This window comes from Neophocaena asiaeorientalis, unplaced genomic scaffold (assembly GCF_003031525.2).
Source record: "Neophocaena asiaeorientalis asiaeorientalis breed wild unplaced genomic scaffold, Neophocaena_asiaeorientalis_V1.1 scaffold417, whole genome shotgun sequence".
Taxonomy (NCBI): Eukaryota; Metazoa; Chordata; class Mammalia; order Artiodactyla; family Phocoenidae; genus Neophocaena; species Neophocaena asiaeorientalis.
This window is the reverse complement of record NW_020175387.1, coordinates 4,200,793-4,219,959: the sequence shown is the minus strand read 5'-3', so window position 1 is coordinate 4,219,959 and position 19,167 is coordinate 4,200,793.

Genomic DNA, 19,167 nt, shown 5'->3' with positions numbered 1-19,167 from the left:
TTTCTTCATTTTTTTGGAGGGGCAGGGGGCTATGTAGCTGATGGACTATATCTTTTGGACTACATCTTTTATCACTGTTTGGTGTCAATATTTTGCCGATTTCATAAAAAAAAAGTTAGAAGCTTTCTTCTTTTTTCTGTGCTTCAAAGGATTTTATATAGCTTTGGAATTAACTCTTTCTTAACAAACTGCTCTAGGAAACAGTCCACTTTTTGAGCATAGCTCTTTGACAAATCTGTTTCTTAGGTGGTATTAATCTGTTCAAATTATCTATCTGTTCTGTGATTGGTAGTGGCAGTTTACATTTTCCTAAAAAATTATGTATATTTATATATATATATATATATGTATATATCATTCAATTTTGTAAATGTGCTTACATAGAATGGAGAAAATTAGTCTCTCATGATTTAGGTAACATCCCCTATATCTGTGATTATTTCTATTATCAGTGTGTATGTCATGTATTTGTGTGATATCAATTTTCCCTGTTTGGTTTAGAAAATTATTTATATTTTATATTATCTTAATTTTCCCCAAAAATAGTTCACTTGTTTATTTATTAGATCTATTAATATTACTGAGGTGACTTTTGGAAAGCCCCTAGGTAACTTGAGGATGGGGTCTGGTTGCCAGGGGAACCCACTTTGCAATTAGTGGGTTGGACTTTCAATCCCATCCCACCACACCGTCACCTCTAGGGAGGGGAAAACGTCTGGAAATTGAGTTCAATCACCAATGGCCGATGATTTAATCAACCATACCTAGGTAATGAAGTCATCATTAAAACCAAAAAGGATGGGGTTTTGAGAGCTTCCAGTGAATACATGGAGATATCTGGAAAGCGGTGCACCCAGAAAGCATAGAAGCACGGCATCCTTTCACCATACCTTGCCTTATACATCTCTTTCAGCTACCACTTCCTAAGTTATATCCTTTTATAAAATAAACGGATATACAATATTTCTCTAAATTCTGTGGTCCACTCTAGTAGATTAATAGAACCCAAGCAGGTGGTTGTGTGACCCTCCTACTTATAGATGTTTGGTCAGCACAGGTAGCAACCTGGACTTGTGTTTGGCCTCAGAAGTGTGTGTGTGGGGAGGAGGGCCAATCTTGTAGTACTGAACCCTTAACCTGTGCTATCTGATGCTATCTCCTGGTAGATAGTATCAGGATTAAGCTAATACATTGGTGGCCTTGAAAAAAAAAATACACATCAGAGCTAATAAGTACATAACAAGTTCATCATTAGAGAAATATAAATTAAAACTACAAGATACAATTTCATATCCACTAGATCAGCTATCAAAAATAAGACTAACAGGGCTTCCCTGGTGGTGCAGTGGTTGAGAGTCCGCCTGCCGGTACAGGGGACGCGGGTTTGTGTCCCTGTCTGGGAAGATCCCACATGCCCCGGAGCAGCTGGGTCCGTGAGCCATGGCCGCTGAGCCTGCGTGTCTGGAGCCTTTGCTCCGCAACGGGAGAGGTCACAACAGTTAGAGGCCTGCGTACCACAAAAATAAATAAATAAATAAATAAATAAAAATAATAAGATTAACAATAACAAACAGTGGTGACAATGTGGAAAATATCATACAATTCTGGGAGGATGTGAGATGGTATAGCTACTTTGGAAAAGAGTTTAGAAGTTTCTCAAAAAGTTACACATAAAATACCATAGAACCCAACACTTGTAGGTCTATACCCAGGTTATATGAAAACGCATGTCCACACAAAGACTTGCACATGAATGTCCATAGCAACATTATTCACAATAGCCAAAAGGTGGAAACAATCTAAATGTCCATCAATTGATAAGTGAATAGACAAAGTGTTGTATAACCATACGATAGAATACTACTCAACAATAAAAAGGAAGGAATTCCTGGCCAGACTATGTCCTGGATTAACTGCAGAAAACATTATTCTAAGTTTAAGAAGCTAGACACAAGAGACAACATATCATATGGTTACAGGTACATAAAATTTCCAACTAGGGCAATTTATTTTTTAACTTCTTTATTGGAGTATAATTGCCTTACAATGGTTATGTTAGATTCTGCTGTATAACAAAGTGAATCAGCGATACATACACATATATCCCTATATCTCCTCCATCCCATCTTCCCTATCCCACCCCTCTGGGTGGTCACAAAGCATCCAGCTGATCTCCCTGGGCTATGTGGCCGCTTCCCACTAGCTATTTTACATTTGGTAGTGTATATACGTCTAGGCCACTCTCTCACTTCGTCCCAGCTTACCATTCCCACTCCCTGGGTCCTCAAGTCCATTCTCTATATCTGAGTCTTTATTCCTGTCCTGCCCCTAGGTTCTTCAGAACCATTTTTCTTTTCAGATTCCATATATATAGGTTAGCATACGGTATTCGTCTGAAATGTCTATTTAGGTCTTCTGCCCATTTTTGGTTGTTTGTTTTTTTGATGTTGAGCTGCATGAGCTGCTTGTAAATTTTGGAGATTAGTCCTTTGCTTCATTTGCAAATATTTTCTCCCATCTGAGGGCTGTCTTTTCATCTTGTTTATGGTTTCCTTTGCTGTGCAAAAGCTTTTAAGTTTCTTTAGCTCCCATTTGTTTATTTTTGTTTTTATTTCCATTTCTGTACGAGGTGGGTCAAAAAGGAGCTTGCTGTGATTTATGTCATAGAATGTTCTGTCTATGTTTTCCTCTAAGAGTTTTATAGTATCTGGCTTATATTTAGGCCTTTAATCCATTTTGAGTTTATTGTGGTGTATGGTGTTAAGGAATGCTCTAATTTCATTCTTTCATATGTAGATGTCCAGTTTTCCCAGCACCTCTTATTGAGGCAGCTGGGTTTTTTTCCACTGTATATTTTTGCTGCCTTATCAAAAACAAGGTGACCACATGTGTGTGGGTTTATCTCTGGGCTTTCTATCCTATTTCATTGATGTATATTTTGGTTTTTGTGCCAGTACCATCCTGTTTTAATACCATAGCTTTGTAGTATAGTCTGAATTCGGGAGCTTGATTCCTCCTGCTCGGTTTTTCTTTCTCAAGATTGCTTTGGCTATTTAGGGTCTTTTGTGTTTCCATACAAATTGTGAAATTTTTTTTTCTAATTCTGTGAAAAATGCCATTGGTAGTTTGATAGGGGTTTCACTTAATCTGTAGATTGCTTTGGGTCGTATAGTCATCTTCACAATGTTGATTCTTCCAATCCAAGAACATGGTATATCTGTCTCTCCTCCTGTTTGTATCATCTTTAATTTATTTCATCAGTGTCTTATAGTTTTCTGCATACAGGTCTTTTGTCTCCTTAAGTAGGTTTATTCCTAGATACTTTATTTTTTTTTGATGCAGTGGTAAATGGGAGTGTTTCATTAATTTCTCTTTCAGATATTCCATCATTAGTATATAAGAAGGCAAGAAATTTCTGTGCATTAATTTTGTATCCTGCTACTTTACCAAATTCATTGATTAGCTCTACTAGTTTTCTGGTAGCTTCTTTAGGATTCTCTATGTATAGTATCATGTCATCTGAAAACAGTCACAGCTTTACTTCTTCTTTTCCAATTTGGCTTCCTTTAGTTTCTTTTTCTTCTCTGATTGCTGTGGCTAAAACTTCTAAAACTATGTGGAATAATAGTGGTGGGAGTGGACAACATTTTCTGTTCCTGATCTTAGAGGAAATGGTTTTAGTTTTTCACCATTGAGAACGATGTTGGCTGTGGGTTTCTCATATATGGCCTTTATTATGTTCAGGTAAGTTCCCTTCATTCCTACTTTCTGGAGGCTTTTCTATCATAAATCAGTGTTGAATTTTGTCAATAGTTTTTCTGCATCTATTGAGATGATCATATAGTTTTCCTCCTTCAATTTGTTAATATGGTGTATCACATTGACTGATTTGCATATATTGAAGAATCCTTGCATTCCTGTGCTAAACCTCACTTGATCATGGTGTATGATCCTTTTAATGTGCTACTGGATTCTGTTAGCGAGTATTTTGTTAAGGATTTTTGCATCTATGTTCATCTGTGTTGTTGGACTGCAGTTTTCTTTCTTTGTGACATCTTTGTCTGGTTTTGGTATCAGGGTGATGGTGGCCTCATAGAATGAGTTTGGGATTGTTCCTCCCTCTGCTATATTTTGGAAGAGTTTGAGAAGGATAGATGTTAGCTCTTCTCTAAATGTTTGATAGAATTTGCCTGTGAAGCCATCTGGTCCTGGGCTTTTGTTTGTTGGAAGATTTTTTTTTTTTTTTTTTGGCTGTACGCGGGCCTCTCACTGTTGTGGCCTCTCCCATTGTGGAGCACAGGCTCCGGACACACAGGATCAGTGGTCATGGCTCACGGGCCCAGCCGCTCCGTGACATGTGAGACCTTCCCAGACTGGGGCACGAACCCGTGTCCCCTGCATTGGCAGGTGGACTCTCAACCATTGCATCACCAGGGAAGCCCCTGTTGGAAGATTTTTAATCACAGTCTGAATTTCAATTCTTGTGATTGGCCTGTTTATATTTTCTATTTCTTCCTGGTTCAGTCTCAAATTCTAAGAATTTGTCTATTTCTTCCAGGTTGTACATTTTATTGGCATATAGTTGATTGTAGTAACCTCTCATGATCTTTTGTATTTCTGCATTGTCACTTGTTACATCTTTTTCATTTCTAATTCTATTGATTTGAGTCTTATCCCTTTTTTCCTGATGAGTCTGACTAATAGTTTATAAATTTTGTTTATCTTCTCAAAGAACCAGACTTTTAGTTTTATTGATCTTTGCTATCCTTTCCTTCATTTCTTTTTCATTTATTTCTGATCTGATCTCTATGGTTTCTTTCCTTCTGCTAAATTTGGGGATTTTTTGTTCTTCTTTCTCTAACTGCTTTAGGTGTAAGGTTAGATTATTTATTTGAGATGTTTCTTGTTTCTTGAGGTAGGATTGTATTGCTATAAACGTCCCTCTTAAAACTGCTTTTGCTCAATCCCATAGGTTTTGGGTCATCGTGTTTTCATTGTCATTTGTTTCTAGGTATTTTTTGATTTCCTCTTTGGTTTCTTCAGTGATCTCTTGGTTATTTAGTAGTGTATTTTTTGGTCTCCATGTGTTTGTATTTCTTACAGGTTTTTTCCTGTAATTGATATCTAGTCTCATAGTGTTGTGGTCAGAAATGATACTTGATACAATTTCAATTTTCTTAAATTTATCAAGTCTTGATTTGTGACCCAAGATATGATCTATCCTGGAGAATGTTCCATGAGCACTTCAGAAGAAAGTGTATTCTGTTGTTTTTGGGTGGAATGTCCTATAAATATCAATTAAGTCCATCTTGTTTAATGTGTCATTTAAAGCTTATGTTTCCTAATTTATTTTCATTTTGGATGATCTAGCCTTTGGTGAAAGTGGGGTGTTAAAGTCCCTTACTATGATTCTGTTACTGTTGATTTCCCCTTATATGGCTGTTACATTTTGCCTTATATATTGAGGTGCTGCTATGTTGGGTGCATATATATTTACAATTGCTATATATTTTTCTTGGATTGACCCCTTGATCATTATGTAGTGTCTCTTATAATACTCTTTATTTTAAACTCTATTTTGTTGGATATGAGAATTTCTACTCCAGCTTTGTTTTGATTTCCATTTTCATGGAATATCTTTTTCCATCCCCTCACTTTCAGTCTGTTTTTGTCCCTAGGTCTGAAGTGGGTCACTTGTAGACAGCATATGTACAGGTCTTCTTTCTGTATCCATTCAGCCAGTCTATGTCTTTTGGTTGGAGCATTTAATCCATTTACATTTAAGGTTCTTATTACCATTTTCTTAATTGTTTTGGATTTGTTATTGTAGGCCTTTTCCTTCTTTTGTGCTTCCTTCCTAGAGAAATTCCTTTAGCATTTGTTGTAAAGCTGGTTTGATGGTGCTGAATTCTCTTAGCTTTTGCTTGTCTGTAAAGGTTTTAATTTCTCTGTCAAATCTGAATGAGATCCTTGCTAGGTAGAGTAATGTTTGTTGTAGGTTTTTCCCTTTCATCACTTTAAATATGTCCTGCCACTCCCTTCTGGCTTGCAGAGTTTGTGCTGAAAGATTAGCTCTTAACCTTATGGGGATTCCCTTGTATGTTATTTGTTTTGTTTTGTTTTGTTTTGTTTTTCCTAGCTGCTTTTAATATTTTTTCTTGGTATTTAACTGTTGATAGTTTAATATGTGTCTTGAAGTGTTTTTCCTTGGATTTATCCTTTATAGGACTCTCTGTGCTTCCTGTACTTGACTATTTCCTTTCCTATATTAGGGAAGTTTTCAACTATAATCTCTTCAAATATTTTCTCAGTCCCTTTCTTTTCCTCTTCTTCTTCTGGGACCACTATAATTCAAATGTTTGTGCATTTAATGTTGTCCCAGAGGTCTCTGAGACTCTCTTCAATTCTTTTCATTGTTTTTTCTTTATTCTGCTCTGCAGTAGTTATTTCCACTATTTTATCTTCCAGGTCTCTTATCTGTTCTTCTGCCTCAGTTATTCTGCTATTGATTCCTTGTAGAGAATTTTTAATTCCATTTCTTGTGTTGTTCATCACTGTTTGTTTGCTCTTCAGTTCTTCTAGGTCTTTGTTAAACATTTCTTGTATTTTCTCCAATCTATTTCCAAGATTTTGGATCATCTTTACTATCATTATTCTGAATCCTTTTTCAGGTACACTGTCTATTTCCTCTTCATTTGTTTGTTCTGGTTGGTTTTTACCTTGCTCCTTCATCTGCTGTGTGTCTCTTTGTCTTCTCATTTTGCTTAACTTACTGTATTTGGGGTCTCCTTTTCACAGGCTGCAGGTTCGTAGTTCCCATTGTTTTTGTTGTCTTCTCCCAGTGGGTAAGGTTGTTTCAGTGGGTTATGTAGGCTTCCTTGTGGAGGGGAATGGTGCCTGTGTTCTGGTGGATGAGGGTGGATCTTGTCTTTCTGATGGGCAGGACTGCATCTGATGGTGTGTTTTGGGATGCCTATGTCCTTATTATGATTTTAGGCAGCCTCTCTGCTTATGGGTGGGGTTTTCTTTCTGCCTTGCTAATTGTTTGGCATAGGGTATCCACCACTGGAGCTTGCTGGTCATTGAGTGGAGCTGGGTCTTAGTGTTGAGATGGAGATCTCTGGAAGAACTTTTGCTGTTTGATATTATGTGAAGCCATGAGGTCTCCAGTGGACCAATGGCTTGAACTTGGTTCTCCCACCTCAGAGACACAAGCCTGACACCTGGCTAAGCACCAAGACTCTCTCAGTACACGGCTCAGAAGAAAAGTGAGAGAAAAAGAAAGAAAGAAAGAAAGAAAGAAAGAAAGAAAGAAAGAAAGAAAGAAAGAGAAAGAAAGAACAAAAGAAAGAAAGAAAGAAAGAAAAGAAAATTAAAGATATTAAAATAAAAATAAATTATTAAAAATAAAAAAATTCAATGTAATTGAAAAAAGAAATGGACAGACAATGCTAGGACAAATGGTAAAAGCGAAGCCATATAGACAAAATCACACAAAGAAACATACACATACACACTCACAAAAAGAGAAAAAGGAATAAGGTATATATTTATATATATACAATTATTTTTAAAAAAAGAAAAGAGCAACCAAATCAATAAACAAATCTACCAATGATAATAAACTCTACATATTAAACTAAGATAAACACAAAACCAGAAACCAATTAGATGCACAAAGCAAACCCCAGGTCTACAGTTGTTCCCAAAGTCCACCGTCTCAATTTTGGTATGATTCCTTGTTTATTCATGTATTCAGCAGATGCAAGCTACATCAAGTTGATTGTAAGGATTTAATCCACTGCTCTTGAGACTGCTGGGGGAGATTTCCCGTTCTCTTCTTTGTTCGCACAGCTCCTGGGTTTCAACTTTGGATTTTGCCCCACCTCTGCGTGTAAGGGGGCTCTGGCTCACTCAGGCCGGGGGGTGGGGGGAGGGAGGGATGTGGAATGTGGGCCAAGCCTGTGGTGGCAGAGGCCGGCATGACGATGCAACAACATGTGGTGTGCTCTGTGTTCTCCTGGGAAGTTGTCCCTGGATCACAGGACCCTGGCAGTGGCGGGCTGCACAGTCTTCTGGGAGGGGAGGTGTGGATAGCAACCTGTGCTTGCACACAAGCTTCTTGGTGGCTGCAGCAACAGTCTTAGCATTTCATGCCCGTCTCTGTCTCTGGTGTCTGTGGACACCTGTCTCTAGAGCTCTTTTAGGCAGTGCTCTGAATCCCCTCTCCTCACGTACCCTGAAACAATAGTCTCTTGCCTCTTCGGCAGTTCCAGAGGTTTTCCTGGACTCCCTCCCAGCTAGCTGTGGTGTACTAGCCCCTTTCAGGCTGTATTCATGCAGCCAACCCCAGTCCTCTCCCTGGGGCCTGACCTCCTCCGAAGCCTGAGCCTCAGCTCCCAGCCCCAGGCCGACCCGGTGGGTGAGCAGATAAGGCTCTCTGGCTGGTGAGTGCTGGTTGGCACTGATCCTCTGTGCAGGAATCTCTCCACTTTGCCCTCTGCACCCCTATTGCTGTTTTCTCCTCCGTGGCTCCAGTGCTTCCCCCTGCCCCGGAACCTCCACCCCTGTCTCTGCTGGTGAAGGGGCTTCCCTGTGTGTGGAAATTTTCCTCCATCACAGCTCCCTCCCCAAGGCGAGGGCCCATCCCTATTCTTTTGTCTCTGTTTTTCCTTTTTTCTTTTGCCCTACCCAGGTATGTGGGGAGTTTCTTGCCTTTTGGGAAGTCTGAGGCCTTCTGCCAGAGTTCAGTAGGTGTTCTGTAGGAGTTGCTCCATGCATAGATGTATTTCTGATGTATTTGTGGGGAGGAAGGTGATCTCCATGTTTTACTCCTCCACCATCTTGAAGGTCCAGTCCTGAAGGCAATTTTATAGAGATAGAAAGTAGATTAGTGGGTGCTGGGGACTAGAAGTGGGAATCTGGGTGGGAACCGGGCTGAACTGTAAATGGGCATGAGGAATCCTTTTGGGAGATGTGAAAATACTCTAAGGATTATTTATGGTGATTATTGAAGCTGCCAATAAAATTAATAAAAAATCATTGAATTGTACACTTGAAATGCATTAGTTTTGTGCAATTTAAAATACATCTTAATAAAGTTGTTAAATATATGTTTACATACACACACACATATACATATAGTTTTTAAGCTTTGGACATTATACTTTTTATATTTTCCCCTATAACTTTGTGCTCTCTTAAATTAAATCAGAGGGTATAGTATATAAAAATTTGACTTTCCAAAGTTGATTGAAATGCTTCATGACATTATACATGACCAAATTTCAAAGTTAATAGCATTTTTAAAAGAATATTTTCTATATCAATATACAGAACTTAAAAATTATAAGTACATATTAATAATATTATTTATACTGTTTACATGTTTATTTTTGTTTTAAATTTAATTTAACGTAAAATGGAAAAGAAAAATTAGTTTCCTGTTACAAATGTGTTTCTGTCTTTTTCTCTGGATTTCCTGATGATTTGGCTCTTACTGTTTTATTTAATGAATGAATATTTTTTTTGATCTTTGTTGTAAATTGTATTATTTTTAAATTTTTCTTCATTTAATTATGTCTTGCCCTGAAGTTTGTTCTTTTCTGATTTAATATTGCTAATCCCACTTTTGGATTTTTGTTTATTTACATTTTCCTTGGCTGGCTAGATCCACCTTTTCCGTATTTGGCTTTTCTGGGTTATTTTGCAATGTGTATATTTTTATATACAATATATTACTAGGTTTTGTTCTAATAAAAATGTTTACTTTAAACGTTTGAGTTAAGCCTATTTACATTTATTTAAATGATATATATGTTTGGTTAATTATGTCATTATTTTCTCCCACTGCTTTTTAAAATATTTCACTATGTAAACAGTGTTTTCTTTTATGCATGTTTGTGGGTTTTTTTCCTGATAATTTGGAATGTTCATACATTTTCTAGAGGTTTTCTTTATAGGTATTACTTTTAGCCATATTCTTAGTTATCTAAATCTTTAAACAAGCTCTATTGAATTCCTCTTCTACTATGTCCCAATCACTGCTTATTTTGTGTCAATCAGAAAAGACTAGGTTATACTGCAGTAAAAGGAACACAACATTTCAGTGACATTTTGGCAACAAAGTTTATGTCTTGCAAAAAGTACCTTACAGTCTGGGCATCTCTCCAAAGCAGCTATTCTCCATGTGGCAGCTCAGAATCTCAGGCTGCTTCAATCTTGTGGCACTTACTTCTCAACATAATGCTTCTGGTCCACTCTGCAGGAGAGGGGAACATGGAGGAGTCTGCAGCAGGAATTCAATGTGTCAGCCCATAAGTGACAGCAGTCATTTCTGTTGATATCCTTCTTGCCATAAACTAAATCTTAAGAAGGAGACAGTACTCCTGCTGGTACAAAGAAGGAGATGTGAGCAAGATATGAGTAAGTGCTTGTAACATATACTACATGATTTCAACTATATTGAATTATTTAATGTCTACTTAGTATCTTTAAATATATAGTCATTCTTGTATTAATACTTTTAACACTTTGATATAATACTTGATCATAAAATGATTACTTATTATAAAATATGAGAAAACTGGACTAATTATTGTATCTTCCACTTTCTGTCCCCTTCCAGTCTTACTTTTATGGTTTATATCATTCTTACACAGTCAGAGGTTATAAAATTCTTCACCATATTTTTTTATGAAAAATTTTAGCAAGAACTTTACTTCATTTATTTTTAGCTATCTCATAAATACCAGAAGATAAATTGGACAGTTTGTGATGAAATTTAGAAAAAAAATTCCATAAAGCAAACTTATAACTCTTTTCCTTTGGCTCTGTCTTCCAATCCCCCTTCACTGTGTTGAAGAGATACCTAGTTCTTCCTGATTTTTGGTTATGAGAGTGGTTTTCAAACTGACTGGACTCTCTGAAAAGGTATTTCCTGAGCTGGGTTTTATGGTCACTAGATCCATGACTTTCCCACTTTGAAAATGATCTCAGCCAATTCATGTCTCACATGTTTTGTTTGTAGGACAGGTAAAGCTTTGAGAAGCACAATATCCCCAACTGTGCCCTGCTGAAGAGTATCATTTTCACTGTTTTTTGAAATGCAAGATCTAAATTTAAATTCTATAACCTCTTCACAGACTTATTTAATATTTGTAATATATGACTTGGTATTACTCTTTTTCTCTTCCGATATCGAAGTACAATTAAAACACAATGAAAATGATTAGAACCTAATTCTATTGGAATTAGTTACCTGACTCTGTTGTCATTCTTAGTCTTATTTCCATAATTATATTGTAAGTTCTTTGTGGTAGGAAGAGAAGTGACATATTTTTCTATAGCACCTAAAAATTAGTGAGGCACAAAAAAAAAAAAAAAGTCTTAGATTTTTTTTTAATTAGAAGCATGTTCAGTTCTGAATCACCTTCCAGAGAGAATTTCTTGGAGTTTTGGAGCAATGTAGAGTAAATACAACAGACTAATCTGTACAATTTTTACCCAAATGTGGTAAATGGAGAGGGAGAATACAATTTCAATCTTAATTAGGTTTTATTTTACTATCACTATATGGAATTAGAATGGGAATTGGAATGCAAAGTTATACATTTTGTTTTAATTAATAAATTTTATTTTCTTTTTACCCTGTTATTTCAAATGTACTCTTCAAATTGGAGACCAGTTGAAATAAATTCATAGGATAAAATTGTGGGAAAGGGTTTTGTTGAATCAGAACAATAGTGCAAAAGTCAATGATAGCAAATTCTCTTTACTAAGAGAATAGAAAGTAAAAAGTTTTTCCAGGGGTCCCATTATCCATCAACACTATATCTCTCTATATATCTATATTTGTATATCTATATCCAACTATTTGTCTATCTGTTTATCTATCTATCTATCCATTATATATGTATTGGCTATGCATATATGCAATGCATATATATCAAAATGTAAAGAAAGAAATCCTAAAAGTAAATGGTACATATCTATTCAAGTTATTATTTAAAACCTATTGAGTGTTGTTTATATACATTATTAGACTTCCTAATTTCATACATAAAGTAGTACTTCCCTATATTATACTACCAGATAACACTAAAATTTATTAAGAATATTTTCCCTATTAGGTACCAACAATATAAAACAGAATACAAAGGATTTTAAAATTTATTCAGCAATTTCCAATGTAACTTTTGATGTTAAATAAAACTTCTGACTATTGAAATAAAGACAATGGAAAGTTTAGAAATGCAACTGAATGCAGAGATGCTGTCTATATTATTGAACACAGTTCTCCAAGTCACCTATGAAAATATAATTCTAAAGCCTTAGATACATACTGCTATTTATTTCAGTGATGAATGGATACTTTTTCATAAGGAAAAGAGTCATCATAGAACTTAAACTTTAACAAAATTTTATTTAAGTAAAACATACATAAAGAGGACAAGATCTATATTATCAGTGGGCAAAGAGATTTCAACACATGTTTAGAAGCTGAGAGGAGCATCACACTCAATTCCATACATGGGTTTCAAAACATATTAGACACAGCTGGAGAAAAGATTAGTTAACTAGAAAATAATGCACTGGAAAATACTAAGAAAATTGTTGACTGAAGCACAGAGAGGCAAAACAATGGAAAATGGGATAAAAAAAATTAAATAAGGGAACCAGTGAAAATGTTAAACACACATGTAAATGGAATCCTAGAAGGAAAAGAGAAACAAAAAGAACAGAAATTTTATGGCAAGAAATAATGGTTAAGAACTTGCAAAAACTCTTTGTGATGTTAGCCTACATAGTCAAGAATCTCTATAAAATTAAAACAGGATAAACACAGAAAATAGTATTTAAGTTTAACATACTCAAAATTCTGTAAATAAATTAAATAGAGAAACATTTTTAAACAACTAAAAGAAAAAAAAATTAAAGGAGCAAAAATAGGACTAAATGCTAATACGCTAACAAAATTGATGGAAAATCAAAAGTCAATGGAATAACATCAATAAAGTTTTTTCCCACTTTCCTCCATTATGAAACAGCTTTCCATCATGCCTAAAAATTTTTAAACCTTATGAAGTTGCACAGATTAGCCCTTCAAATTGAACATATTTTCTTATTTAATTAAATTCAGTACCATGATTTAGATACTCTCACAAGAAGAACTTTGGATATTTTTAATCATATTTGGTTTATAGATCTATTTTCTTTACATCTCCATATTTTAAAGGACAAACCCACACAAATAAACTAATTTTTAATGTTGGCATTTTAAATCATATGTTGTATTGTATCATCCCTGCACTAATTTTTCTGAGTCTTTCCTCTCCAGGGAAGAATTGAGTGTTCTCTCATTTAGGTACCTGTCAAGTACATACAGTATTTCTATTTTAATATTAACTTTATTATTCTGAAACTGTTTAAACATGCTTTTTCTAATAAACTGCAAGCTCTTTGAGGGCAGAAACATTTCTTCTTTTGGTTATCATCTACCAAAATGCCTGGTACAGAGTAAGTGCTCAATAAATGTATAGTTTATGAATAAATGAATATAATGTAAAAATATTTTACACTACTTTAAGATTCAAATTACTATGACTAATCTCCCAATCAATATTCAATGTTCTTCCCAACATATCAGATCAAATTTCCATGGCAGGTAATGTTTTTCATTACCTACTAGATTAAAGTTTATCTAGTAAGGTGAAACATGAAGAATGTCATATGAAATAAATAAATAAAATGGCATGAATAGTCTAAAGAAGACATTCTATCATCTTTTCATAAATTGCACTTGATATATTATAATACTGTGAGGATCAATATCATATATTAATTTTGAAAGAGGAGATATAGTAGTAGAACTGGCCTCACTTTGGGGTAAGACAATTAAAAAAAAAAAAACAAAAACAGATTTTCCAGTTTGCTGATTTGCCACTCCCATTTTTCTACTCATCCAGCATGTTCCCTCTCCCAGCATACACCATCATGGGGTGAAAAAGTATTTAAATGAAAACACATTAAAAGACTACATTTATTAAAGCTAAGTTTCAGCATCTAATATCAGATCCATTCCTACAGTTTGGAAACAGAAGAGACTGAAGAAACAAAGTCTGCTCCTTACATTATCAGAGCCATAGTACATCCCACTTACATAAGTGGCAGTTATTTCTGGCCTTAAGTCTTGTTGGTATTCACTCCTAGAGGCCTTCTGCAGTTCCCAGTAGGGCTTCTGTGAAGAGTAATGGCCTCTTCTAGCAGTGGTTCTCTCATCACCAGCACCTATCAAAGGATCCCAGTTGTCTCCTGAGTTTTTCAGCTTTCCTAAAAGTCTGATGTACAAGAAAGCTCAGGGTCATACACAAAGAGCCATGTAGACAGAGCACTCATATTAGCTTCCCTGAGGAAAGTTCAAGTGGGAATTTTATGCAGCTGGACAACTCTTTGGAGAAACTTAGAGTTGTGTTAGAAAATTAAACTGTAAGGCACTACAATGCCACACTCTAAACCTCTGCCACTTTCTTCTGTACTATGGGGCAGGAAATAGTTACCTAGGTTTTCCTGACTTACAGTAAGCATAGATAATTCATGGCTGAAACATCTGAGGGAGTGTGGTCTGTTTTATAACTATATGACCTTGGGCCTCACTTCCCAAGTAAAGGGGAATAATATTTTACCAGATAAAATTGTCATAAAATAAAATGAGGTAGCCCATTAAAGTGCTGAAAACATTTATAACAAATAGCAAGCCCTCAATAAATGTTACCTATTATATATAAAACACAAAAGATCAATACAAATTCATAAGTAAATGAATGAAGTTTTCTGTCAACATGTGTTTTTTCTGTAAGAGAAAATGTACAAAAAACCCCTGCAACTTATATGCATCATTTTACCTCAGTATCAAATTATGGTTTTAAACTTTTAAAAAATGTATAGGACATAAAAAATATATCAAGATTAGTTGAAAATAAATGGCATTCTAAAGTTAACAAATGACTAAATTAATTAAAATAATTTTTGTCAACAGATGGTCTTAGATTAAAAAAAAAAAACAAAAAACATGTCACCTGATACACAAAGATTAGGAGTTGAACAGATAGTTGAATATTGCTTGAGTTAAAAAAAGTACATTTACCCCTCTTATGTAAATGTCTACAATCCTAAGGGAAACAAGTGTAGTTTTTTAAAGTGAAGGTAATAATTTGTGAAATTTGAGTAATTCTCTTTTTAGTTTTTTTTTTTTTTTCTTTTTTCGCGTAGCCCCAAAGGGGCAAGAAGAGACTTTAATTCGAGGAAGGGGGATTCACCAAAATAAGAAAAGGTGCAGAGTGTGGTGGAGCAGCAGAGAAAAAGCAGGCTGGAGGACCCCAGCCAGGAATGTGTGGAGGACTCACCTTTCCACCTACAGGAGCACAGGTACTGCACTGACAGATTAGAGGAAACAGTGACCCCCTTGCGAGCTGGGAGGGTAAGAAGTGGCCCCCGTGGCCAGAGCTTGCCTGTCTTTCGGGCCCTGGCTCCTACGTGTGGCTGGTGACCATTGTTTATCCCTTGTCCCCAACCAGTGCTGGGTGGCCATCTTCAGGCAGAGCTCAGGAAGTTGGCAGAAGGTCTCCAGTGCTTCTATTGAGCCCAAGAGGGAAGAGGGCAAGAGAGAGGAACTAGAGTCTGAGACCTCCCTCCTTTTCCACTAGAAAATTCGCAGAAATTCCCTCCTGGGATTTCCCAAATCCATGTCCCCTGAAGTCAGCCTCTGGACTCTGATGGCTGTGGGTTTGCTTGAAGCTGTTAAAAGATTATCAGTCCTTTCATGCACAGACAGCTAAGAAACATGCCTAATTCGTCCATCTAAGAGTCGTTCAGTACCAATTATCTGGTCTGAGAATAATTGTTAATGGATTGTTTGGGGCTGTATAGTTACTCCATCCTAATCCAAGGGGAGACTAAATAACATGTCTAAATTTGCAAAGATAAGACATTGTAGAGCCTAGATATGAAAGAGATGGTCTAGTTGGAGAATCAGTGCTCTAAGATTCTACACTCTTTTGCTTCTCTGAGGAGATGGGGCCTAACCATGCTGCCATAAAATATTAAAAGGATAGTGGAAGCAAAATGATTTATTAACACAAAGGTATGGAGGTCTCAATTCTTAGGGAGAACAGTATATATAAATAAAAATTTATAAAAATCTAATTCCAAAATAGTGTTTTTTAGATTTTCCTTTTAAGCATGAATTATTCCAAAGTTTCAATATAGGACTATTTTTTTTACTTCATTTGTAACCTGCTTCTATTTCTTACAGTTATGTAAAATATATTATTACATAAATTATCAAATAACTTTCTGATCAATATTTGTGGTTATAAGCTGCTTCTTTAACTTTTACCTTCATAAAATCTGTGTTGTGTCAAAAAATTTGGGATCCTGATTTAGTTTATCAGCTGACAACTGTCAACTGAATGTAGCTAACCTGACAAATGGGGCATCATTGAGACTGGTTTAGTGTCGCATCTTTCATGCTAATATTTCAAGGGAAAATGGTGAATTTACCTATATTGAATAGCTATCATATATCTCTGCTTTCAAATAATTTATGGCTTTGATCTCCGAAATACTTAGCAGAAATAATGACTTAACATAATCTGAAAAAGAGACTGTTATGTGTTCCCGTTCTTCAGTACTCTTCATGGGAACGTTTTTATTTGTTTGTTTTTGGCATTTGGTTTGTTTCTTTGCTTGTTTGTTTTTGATCTATAGTGACCTCAAGGACCATCTGTTTAAGATGGCAGCCCTCAAAATTAAATGAGCCCAAATCTCCAAGTCTCCGTCTCTGCTTGAAGGAAAGCTTTAGGCAAGGAACATCTCAATTGGGCTTTCCATGACAGAGAAATAAATTTGTGTTGTGATAAGCTACTGAAATTTGGGGGTTGTTTGTTGCCCCATTACACAACCCCCCAAATTTTGTATTGAGATATAATTGATGTATAGTATTTTATTAGTTTTAAGTGTACAAATAATAATTTGATATTCGCACATATTGTGAAATGATCATCACAATAAATCTAGCTGAAATCCATCACTTTACATAGTTACAGAATTTTTTCTTGTGATGAGAACAACTCTCTTAGGAACTTTCAAATATACAGTACAGTATTATTAGCTATTGTCACTATGCTGTACATTATATCCGCAGGACTTATTGATTTTATAACTGGAAGTTTGTACCTTTTGACCACCTTCAACCACTTTGCTTACTCTCCACCCTCTACCTCAGGCAACCACCAATATGTTCTCTATATCTGTGAGTTCAGTTTTATTTTTTATTTTGGTATGTTTGTTTCAGATTTCATTTGTAAGTGAGGTCATATGGTATTTGTCTTTCTCTGACCAAATTTACTTAACATAATGCCCTCAAGGTTCATCCACATTGTCCCAAATGGCAAGATTTCCTTCTCTTTTTTATTACTGAATTATACACACACACACACACACACACACACACACATATGTATACACACACACACACACACACACACACATATATATTTCTTTATTCATCCATTGATGGACACCTAGGCTGCTTCCATGTCTTGGTCATTGTGAATAACCCTGCTATGAATACTGGGGTGCATGCATCTTTTTGAATTAATGTTTTTGTTTCCTTCAGATAAGTACCAGAAGTGGAATTGTTGGATTATAAGATCCTTTTATTTTAAAATTTTTAAGAACCTCCATACTGTTTTCCATAGTGACTGAACCAATTTACATTTTCTCCAGCAATGCACAAGTTTCCTTTTCTCCACATTCTTGCCAACACTTGTTATTTCTTGCCTTTTTGATAATAGTCATCCTTACAGGGGTGAGGTGTATCTCAATGTGGTTTTGATTTGTATTTCCCTGATAATTAGTGATACTGAGCACATTTTCATGTACCTATTAGCCATATATCTGTATGTCTTATTTGTAAAAATGTTTATTCAGATCCTCTGCCCATTTTTTAATCAGGTTGTTTTTTGGTGTTTTGTTTTTCTTTCAATATTAAGTTGTATGAGTTCTTTATGTATTTTGAATATTAATCTCTTATCAGATAGATGATTTGTAAATATTTTCTCCTATTCGGTAGGTTGCTTTTCTTTCTGATGGTTTCCTTTGCTGTGCAGAAGCTTTCCCGTTTTACATAGTCCCACCTGCTTATTCACTTGTTTGTTTTTGCTTTTGTTTCCTTTGCTTTTGGTGTTAATTTCAAAAAAAAAATCATTACCAAGACTAATGTCAAGGAACTTATCACCTATGTTTTCTTCTAGAAGGTTTATGGTTTCAGGTCTTATGTTCAAGTCTTTAATCCATTTTCAGGTAATTTGTATATATAATGTAAAATAGGGGTTATGTTTTATTCTTTTGTGTGTGGCTGTCCAGTTTTCCCAACACCTTTTATTGAAGAGACTTTTTTTCACCATTGCATGTTCTTGGCTCCATTGCTATAAATTATTTAACCATATATGAGTGGATTTATTTCTAGGCTCCTCTTGTTTTCCGTTAATCTATGTGTCTGTTTTTATGCACACTGTTTTGATTACTATAGCTTTGTAATATAGTTTGAAATCAGGAAGTGTGATGCCTCTAGCTTTGTTCTTTCTCAAGATTGCTTTGGCTTTTGGAGTCTGTGCATTGAGTAGTATGGTTATTTTAACAATAATAATTCTCCAGTTTCTTTCATCAATGTCTTATAATTTTCATTGTGCAGGTCTGTCACTTCCTCCAATAAATATATACCTAGTTTCTTTTTTTTTTTTGGTAGAGTTGTAAATGAGATCGTTTTATTAATTTATCTTTCTGATTGTCTTGTTATTGTGTAGAAACACAACAGCTTTTTTATGTTGATTTTGTATCTTACAACTTTACTCAATTTGTTTATTAGTTCTAATAGATTTTTGGTGGAATCTTCAGGGTTTTCAATGCATAATATTATGTTATCTGCAAATAGTGACAGTTTTACTTCTTTCTTTCCTATTTAGATGAATATATATTTTTTCTTTTCCCAAGCTGATTGACCTGTGGCTCAGACCCATCCCTGGCACCCTCACCCATGTTGGACCCAAGGCCTAACCAGATGCTGCAGAGCCAATGCCAGTCCCAGCCCTGTGAGTAAGCCATTTC